The following is an 8,943-nucleotide window of genomic DNA, read 5'->3' as shown; positions in this document are numbered from 1 at the left end:
TTATAAACTAAATGATGTGTAATGATTGAATGTATAAATAATAACAATATGATTATGATGATGAAAAAATCACAACATATAGAAAATTTAGGGGATATGTCAGATAAATGCTTGATGAAAATTGAGCTCTTCAACTCAAGGCTGAAATATGCCTTCTATTCGTACAGGCAACAATGCCTCTTGCTTTTTGGTAGGGATGCTATTGGCCGATGGCACCAAATGCTTCACAGTGCAACTTTTAAAATTTTCTTTTTGGCTCAAAGTGGAGGCCTGTGAAGATTCAAGCAGTCCTGCAAGGCCTGCAACAGCAGGTTTCAAAGGTTCCTAGGTCTGGCCCTTCCTTCCCAGACACAAGGTCTAACACTAAAATCTCCTGTTGTGTTATATTTTCTATTTGAAATGTGGAAGCATATTTTAAATACTCGTAAGCCATTTATTTTTTAAAATGTTCTCTGCCAAGACTTCACCTTAGCTTGAAATTCACTTCGGTCTTTACATTTCTCTCCTGAGGTCACCACCTCAGCTCTTACATAAAACCCCTTCCCAGCATCAGCATGGCCAGCATCCCCACGGGAGCCCCGTGGTCAGCCTCTGTTCCTCAGGTGAACCAACTAGATGTTAATACTGCTCTGCTACAAGGTACAAGCTCTTAACTCAAACTATTGGAAAAGGAGCAAAAATTCTGCAAAGTGCACTTTAAGAAGAGGTACTTTTTCTTACGTAAAGAAACCAGTGACTCCTCTAAGAATAATAAAAGAGAGTATTTTACAGTGAAGCCCACGATTTGGAGTGAAGAATTCAGATGTCTTTGCTGGTCCAGGCTGCTAATACTCTTCCTGTTCCTCCTGTGGGCCCCTTCATCAGGTATCAAATCATTCTCTATAGAGAATGTCTATAATCCTCTGCAATACAGGGCCATTTCCCCCCCTATTCTCCTGGCAAATCAATTCAATGTTCCTTCACTTTCCAAGGTGGAAATCTCTCTCTTTCTCCAAGTCTTCGACAGGAAGCTTCAGTACTTTGACCTGCTGCATCAATTCAGCTGCTTTGTCACCCCCACTGCCCACACCAGGATTTTTTCACACCACCCCTGGGCCAGCCCTAGGAGTTGCAGAAGTTCTCTGTGTTGAAATGGGCCTCTGTGGGGCTGCATTGCTAGAGCTGAGAGGTTTCTTGGGTTTATTCAGAGCTGGAGCAACAGGGGAGGGGGCCACTGCAGTTTCTTGACCTTGTCTGGCAGCTACAGGGTCATAGTCTTCCATCATAGTGTATCCAAAACCTTCTTGAACCACCGAACAAATTCCTGAAACTTTCCTTTCACTAATTTGTCCACAGGAATTATTTTTTCCCACACCCATGCTCTTAAAACCTGCTTGTAGTATTTTGAATTTCTGGATGTATTCGTGTTCTAGCTTTGCTTGGAACATCACTTCCTTCAAGGCATCAGAGCCAGGGAACAGCATGTCCATAAACTGACAATAAGCTGCCCCTGAGCACAACTCTTCATCTTTGTCAGATTCAGCTGTGGAGATTCAGTGATCCAGGCTAGCATGCCACATCGAATTAGAGTATCACTGGTGACTGAGGTCCAGTACAGGTTCACTGCCATCTTCGGCTGTCGGTGAGGACTGCATCCACTGCACGCGCCCCGCTCTGGTTTCATCTTCGTCTCCTCCTATGGCATTATTGAAATGGCTGAGCAGCAGCTGGGGGCTGAGCTTTTAGGATAACGTTTCCAAGCTGGCCCACTGAGGACAGCACTGCCCCTATCCCTAACAGGAAGTTGGGAGATCGAACAGATGCCACCCCAACTGCGGGCTCCACACAGGCTCTGCTGTGATCTAAGACTGCTAAACCTGTACTAGGTGCTCTGCCTCTTGATAGCCACGTGGTTGGGGATCAGACACCAGGACTTCCACTGCCTGCTCTGAACAAGCTCTGAACGCCTTCCCACTTTGCTAGGAAGCAGAAAGGGCAAAGTAGAACAGCTGCCTCTGTCTCAAAATGTTCCCCTCTCCTACAAATATCTCACAGTTCTCGGTGGCAGAAGCTGAATTTTCAGGCAAAAAACTGATCTTGAAGGGAGTCTGGAGAGTGTTTTCGGCCTCTATTAGCGATGGAGTGAGCTACCAGGGAGTAGGAATGGAAGTGACTGAACCCACCTGCCATATCTTCCACAGACACATTGGGCAGCAGACAAAGAGATTCCCCCAAATGAAAATGATTTAAATTGAAGGTCATTGGTCATCATGGGAGGAATAATCCTGCAAGCAAAGAACATGCGACAAAAAGAGGTATGTGCAATGAGAAAAGGCCGGGCTGGGTCAGGAGAAGCTCTACCCGGGGACTAAGTAGAATTAGCAATAATAGGAAGGGTCTTCAAAAAGTTCAGGGAGAGTGAGTACTATGAAAATACAATACACAGAGTTCAATTTTTTTTACACTGAACTCCTACTTTAATTCCATTTCCCTTGTTGATGAGAAATGGCTTGTACCAGGCACTTCACATGTATTCATCCTTTCCAGTTCAGATCATGGGCATGCCTGCTTGCACCAAGCACGTACAGGGAGACCTCAGGGTGCAAACTGGGGACATTGCTGTGTGTTCTAGCTGTGTCACTGCTGTGCTATTGTCTGCCCCCCTAACAATTCTGAATATTATAATATTCCTGCTCAAATAACCAGTGTAGTTTCTGTCTTTTAGCTGGACCAACTGGTTGAGCCCCTACTGGCAGAGCTAAGGAGCCATTGGCAAAGGCAGGGAGGTAGCTGGTGGAGTTCTGGAACTGGGGTTCTCAGCAAGAGGAGGGAGGGGAGTTTGGAGCTGAGAGACAACCACTCAATACCTGGAACAGAACATCAAAAAAGATATTTCAGATGAACATCATGAGAGTTTGTGATCAGCAGATCCTTAGTAAAGACAATTCTGGAATAAAAGAATGATCCCAAATGGGAAGTCTGAAGTACATGAAGAAATGCTGAGTAAACACAATAGGAACACTGGGATAAATCTAAAAGAACATTGACTATGTGAAACGATTCTGTCTTATGAATTAAAAAAAGAGAAGGAAACCGGAAATATGTGAGTGAGACGGGCTGCTAAGGACAGAGTCGTATTCATAGACTGAAGCCCTACCCCGCAGTTTGATATTTGGGCGTGGGACCTTCACGATGGGAATAAGGCCTTTACAAGAGACACCATCAAGTGACAGCACAGCTAAAAGGTGGCCGTCCGCAGGCCACAAAGACAGCCCACAGTGGAATCCGCGGAACTAGCCTCTGTGTGGCCTGATGGCTCCATGTGTGTGCCACTCTGGTGTTAAAAAACAATAAAAACAAAACAAACAAACAAACAAAAACATGTTTTAGGCCAGATAGTGTGCAGCAGCGATGAAAATGAACCTGAGGTTCACTTCTCAGGACCTCATGCGAGCTGGGCTACCTGAGAGGGGAGGATCACAGTGCGAGGGCCCTGTCGGGGGTGCCTGTCTCTCTTTCTCCCTATCTCTATTGTTTCCCTTACTCATGGAAGAAATGCAATAAATAAACTTTAAAAATTCATTTTTATAACTCCTGAAGAGAATGATTAATAAACTTTAGACTTCAATCAATTAAACATCCAATTGCAATTCATAGAGTAATGATTTTTAAAGTTAGGAAAAAAAATAAGTTCCTAACTTGTTTAAGAAAAAATTAGAATAATTTTTTTAAAAAAACAGAACTGTTTTATTTAACTTTATTTATTTATTTTAATTTGACCAGAGAGGGACAGAGTAAAAGAGAGAGAGAGAGAGAAAGAAGCTGCCAGGTCTGGGACTTAAACAGCAGTCAGCCACACGCGAGTCCAGCGTCCTTAACCACCATGCTACCTACCCGCCCTAGAATGAGTTTAAAAAAATCAATCTGAAAGAAAAAAAGAAGAGAGAGAAAGCACAGCCTAACTTGTTAGCTAAACAACACACAGGTAAGAAGTCATAATAGACTTAAATGTTTTAAAATACAACATAAATACTGTCATAATGAGGGAAAAAATCCAAATGGTTGTTAATAAGAGACATAACTAAGACCTAAGGATACAGAATATAGAAAGTAAAAAAAAAAAGGAAAGAAAGAAAGAAAGAAAAAAAGAAAGTAAATGGCTATAAAAAGATGTACCAAGGAAATGATAATTTTTAAAAAAAGTCAATGGGCGTTATTAATATTAGACAGACTATATGTAAGACAAAGAAAATTCTTAGAAAAAAGCTCATTCCATAATGATAGAAGTTCATTTGCTAGAAAAATGTACAAGTTTAGTTGAAAGAGCAGATTCTAGACCCAGTCTACTTATTTATTTTTAAAGAATTATTTTATTTAACTTTAATTAATTAATTATTTTAATTTGACCAGAGTGAGAAAGAGGGAAAAGGAGAAAGCAAACCACCTGGTCTGGGATTTGAACCGCATTGGGCCATGTGGGAGTCCAGCATCCTTAACCATCATACTACCTGCTGGCCCCAAGACTCAGTTTAATTCCAGCTCTGCTCTTTACTTAATCCTTGTTATTATATTGGCCAGTTTCCTTATATATAAATGTGAGTAACAACAGTACCTGCCTCTTAGGGAAGCCGTAGGATGACCAAACTAGTGTGGATTGAGGGTGACTGGAACAGTGCTTAGGATATACATACACAGGGCATGAAGTTGCAGTCCTAAAAACATGCATCCATTTGGTGGCATGACTGGATCCCACATGCCAACTACATGGTCTGAGTCCCAGACCTGGCAGTTTGAAAAACAGGCGTGAAGAAAACATGCTGGATTCCACATGGCTGGCTGTGCAATTTGAGTCCTAGACCCTACGAGGGTGTGTGCATGTGTGCCCAGAATCCCGAGAGGATGATGGACGAGAAAGGATTGCAATGTGGCCAACCCACAGGGTGTTTTCTCACTTCCCGTTCCCACCCTCCCTGTGTCTCCAATAAGTGCACACTTCCTATAGCAAGACACTCTGTGCGTATATGTGTGTATATATATAGTGTATATACATATGTATATATAGATATTTATATATAGGAAAGTTTGATAGAACTACAAAAATGAAGAGATGCTAGCCCAAGTTCCCAATGGGTTATTTTTAAAATATTATACATTATGTCAGTGATTTTTTTTTTTTAATTCAGTAAGGATATAAAAGAGTCGGGACCAGCAGTTAGCGTAATGGCTATGTCGCTGGACTCCCACATAGTCGACCACGGTTCGCATCCCGGACCCAGTGGCTTAAAGCTCACACTGGGCATGTGTGTGTGTGCGTGCCCAAGATCCCGAGAGGAGAATGGAGGAGAAGGGATTATGGCGCGGCCATCCCCCCTGGGGGGTGATTTCTTGCTTTCTGTCTCTCTGTCTCTCTCTGTCTGTCTGGCGAGCGCATGCGCCCTATAGCAAAAACCTTTCCAAAAAAAGAAAAAAAATAAAAGAGTCGACAACACAAAAAACTTAATAGATAGATATAAACATTGTATCAAACAAACTCATATACATTCTCTTCTAAAGCCAGCGTATAGTGGCTCATAAGGTGAATTTCAGAAAATTTCATATAGAGCATGTCTGATAGGAAAATTATATTCTTGAACTACAACACAATAAAGCTAAAGAAAAGGAAAAGATAAGTAGAAAATCCTCATCTGTTTGAAAGTAAAATATATGCTTCTAAAAATTCAAATGCATGGGGCCAGCAGATGGTGTGGTAGTTAAGGCGCTGGACTCCCACATGACTGACCACAGTTTGAGCCCTGGACCTGGAGGCTTGCTTTCTCACTTTCCGTTTCTCTCAGTCTCTCTCTGGTCACATTTAAAAAGAAAATGAAACATAAAATAAATAATTATCTAAAAAAAGAGACAATATCTTGAAGTGAATGTGAATTAAGACAACATATCACAACTTATGGGATTGAACTAGGCCAAATTTGAAGGAACACGATAGCTAAAAAATGTGTATATTGGAAAAGAAGAAATACTGAAAAGTAATGAACTAAAATTTCATCTAATGAAGTTTGGAAAAGGATAATCCTGTGTCCAGGGCCTCCCACTATGCGCCTGTCTGGATAATATACTAATATGGGATGGACCGTTAGAGGGCAGACAGGAATTGCAGCTTTGCATGGCTTTAGCTTTTTTCCAGTGCAGAGGGGTCTCTGACCCTTGTGTGAAGTGCACTCATGGGGAACAGTCCCTAAATGGTCCCAAAGAAAGGAGAAAACAGAAAAGAATAAAATTCAGAGTAGAAATAAATGCACTTGAAAACCAACGTATAAAAGAGGATCAGTAAGCTAAAAGATTTGAGACTAATAAAGTTGACTAACCTTCAGTGGACTTGATTAAGAAAAAGAGAAAAGGTACAAATCTATTTCAGCAAGGAACAAAGGGACATCATTATAGTTCCTGCTGGCATTAAGAAGAAGAAAAGGAAGGAGGAGGAGGAGGGAGAGGAAAAGAAGAAGAAGAAGGAGGAGGAGGAAGAGGAGGAAGAAGATGGAAGGAGACAGAAGAAAAAGAAAGAGGAGGAGGAGAGGAGAAGGAAGAAGAGGAAGAAGAAGAAGAAAGAAGAAGAAGAGGAGGAGGAGCAGGAGGAGGAGGAAGAAAAGAGCAGGATAGGGCCCGCAGGCGGCATGGTGGTTAAGGGGCTGGATTCCCACATGGCCAACCATGACTTGAGTCCTGGACCTGATGACTTGAAAATCATGCTGAGTCTGAGTATCCCTAAGATACGAAGAAAAGAATGGAGGAAAAGGGAACGCAATGTGACCATCTGCCTTGGAGGGTGATTTCTCATTTTTCCTCTCTCTGGCTCTCTAGTGAGTGCATGTACCCTATGGTAAAAACCTAAAAATAAATAAATAACCCTATTTTTTTAAAATAATTTTATTTATTATTATTATTTTAAAATTTGTTTTAGGGCACATGCATCCACCAAAGAGAGAGCGAGAGAAAGTGAAAAAGCAAGCCCCCAGGTCTGGGACTTGAATAGTGATTGGCCATGTGGGAGTCCAGCTCTTTAAATACCATGCCATCTGCTGGCCCATCCCCTAGATTTAGAAGAAATAGTGTCTGAGTCCATTCAGGATGCTATAATGAAATACATTAAACTGGGTCATTTGTAAATAGTGGAGATTTATCTGTCAGGGCTCTGGTGTGGGCAGCCAGCAGACTCAGTGGTAAGGGCGAGCCCTCTGCTCCCCAGGCGGCACCTGCCTGCAGCAGCCTCAAATCAGCTCCCTTCAGCCTCTTTCCTTAGGGCACTAATTCCATTCAGGAGGCTTCCACAGGAATTTTGGAGGGACACATTTAGACCACGGCAAACAGTCTAATATTCCTAGAAAAGGATAACTTACCAGAAATAGCTCAAGAAGAAATAAAAGTTCTAAGTTGTCTTATAAACATCGAAGCAATTGAATCAGCATCGAAATCTTTCTACAAAGGAAAGTTCAGACTCAAATGGCTTCACCCTTGAGTTCCACCAAATCTTAAATTAAGGACAAAACATGCCACTCATGTACAAACTTCTCTACAAAACAGAAAAATAAAATACTCTCTTGCTCATTTTATCGGACAAACATAATTTTGATACCAAAACAGGTAATAGTTTAAGAAAACAAAACTGTAGATTAGTCTCACAAATAAATACAACATTTAAAAACAAAATATTAACAAAATGATATAATCTGCAGTTAACAGATGAAAGGAGAAAGATCACATTATCTAAATAAATAAAGTCATTCATAAAATAACATCTATTTATGATTTTTCTAAAACAACTTAGAAATTGAAGGAAACTTTCTTAATTTGATGAAGTTTATTTTCTACAAAGATTAGAAAAGAAAATATATTAGAAAAGAAGAAATACAGCTATTCACAGGTGATATGTATGAGTGTGTATATGGGTACATGTGTATGAGAGACACATTTAAAACAAAAATATACAGGAAAAAATGTAAAATTATTGAACATATCCTAGGCAAATACAAACCAAAAGAAATCTGGTGTAACAATCTGATATCAAAACTGTTGTAAGGCCCAAACCAAAATCCCAAAAGGAGGATGGAGACAGGATTGCAGTATGACCAGTCCCCCGGGGGGTGATTCTCACTTTCTCTATCTCTCAGTCTCTCTGTCTCTCTAGTGAGCACCTACTTACTACCTATGGCAAAAACTTTTAAAAAAAGCAAATCAGAAAGAAAAGGGCGTAATATTACAAGTAAAAGATAATGAACAATTGAGTGAGAGATTTTAAAGCTGTCTCTTTGCAACTGACAGATCAAGCAGATAAATAATAACCAAAGATATGAAAGATTTGATTACTGTGTCTGATAAACTTGGCTATCAAATAGTAGAGGTCACTACACATTGCCTTCCGGTGCACACAGACCTTCCTCAACGTGGGCTACACTAAGGCCACGAAGGAAATCTCAAAGAAACAGCAGCGTCATTTAGGTCATCTTCACAGCCTTACATAAAATCGTTCTTAAAGAGCTATTTTCATTTTATTATTATTATTATTATTATTTGCTATAGGACACATGCACTCATCGGAGAGAGAGAGAGGGAATGTGAGAAAGTTAGCCACCAGGTCTAGGACTTGAACTCCCATAGTCAACCAGGTGGGAGTCCTGTACCTCAACCACCATAACACCTGCTGACCTCCTTACATAAATTTTTAAAAATCTATTTTAAAAAGATCAATTTATAAAATCCTATATGGGTAAAAACTAAAAACAAAACAGGGACCTGCAGTTAGCATAATGGCTATGTCACTGAACTCCCATGTAGTCAACCACAGTTCGAGTCCCGGACCTGGTGGTTTAAACTCATGCCAGGCGCGTGTGTATGTGTGCCCAAGATCCTGAGAGGAGAATGGAGGAGAAGGGATGGTGGCATGGCCATCCACCCAGGGGGTGATTTCTCACT

At 40.9% G+C, this 8,943-nt stretch overlaps 1 pseudogene; it reads right to left on the bottom strand.

The window, feature by feature from the left end:
• Window positions 1-872: 872 nt before the first annotated feature.
• Window positions 873-1,609, bottom strand: LOC102479962 (microtubule-associated protein RP/EB family member 1 pseudogene; annotated as a pseudogene).
• Window positions 1,610-8,943: the final 7,334 nt, after the last annotated feature.

This window comes from Tupaia chinensis, unplaced genomic scaffold (assembly GCF_000334495.1).
Source record: "Tupaia chinensis unplaced genomic scaffold, TupChi_1.0 Scaffold141887_1, whole genome shotgun sequence".
Lineage (NCBI taxonomy): Eukaryota > Metazoa > Chordata > Mammalia > Scandentia > Tupaiidae > Tupaia > Tupaia belangeri.
Note: the sequence above shows the minus strand (reverse complement) of the source record. Positions and strands in the feature narration are given on the sequence as shown.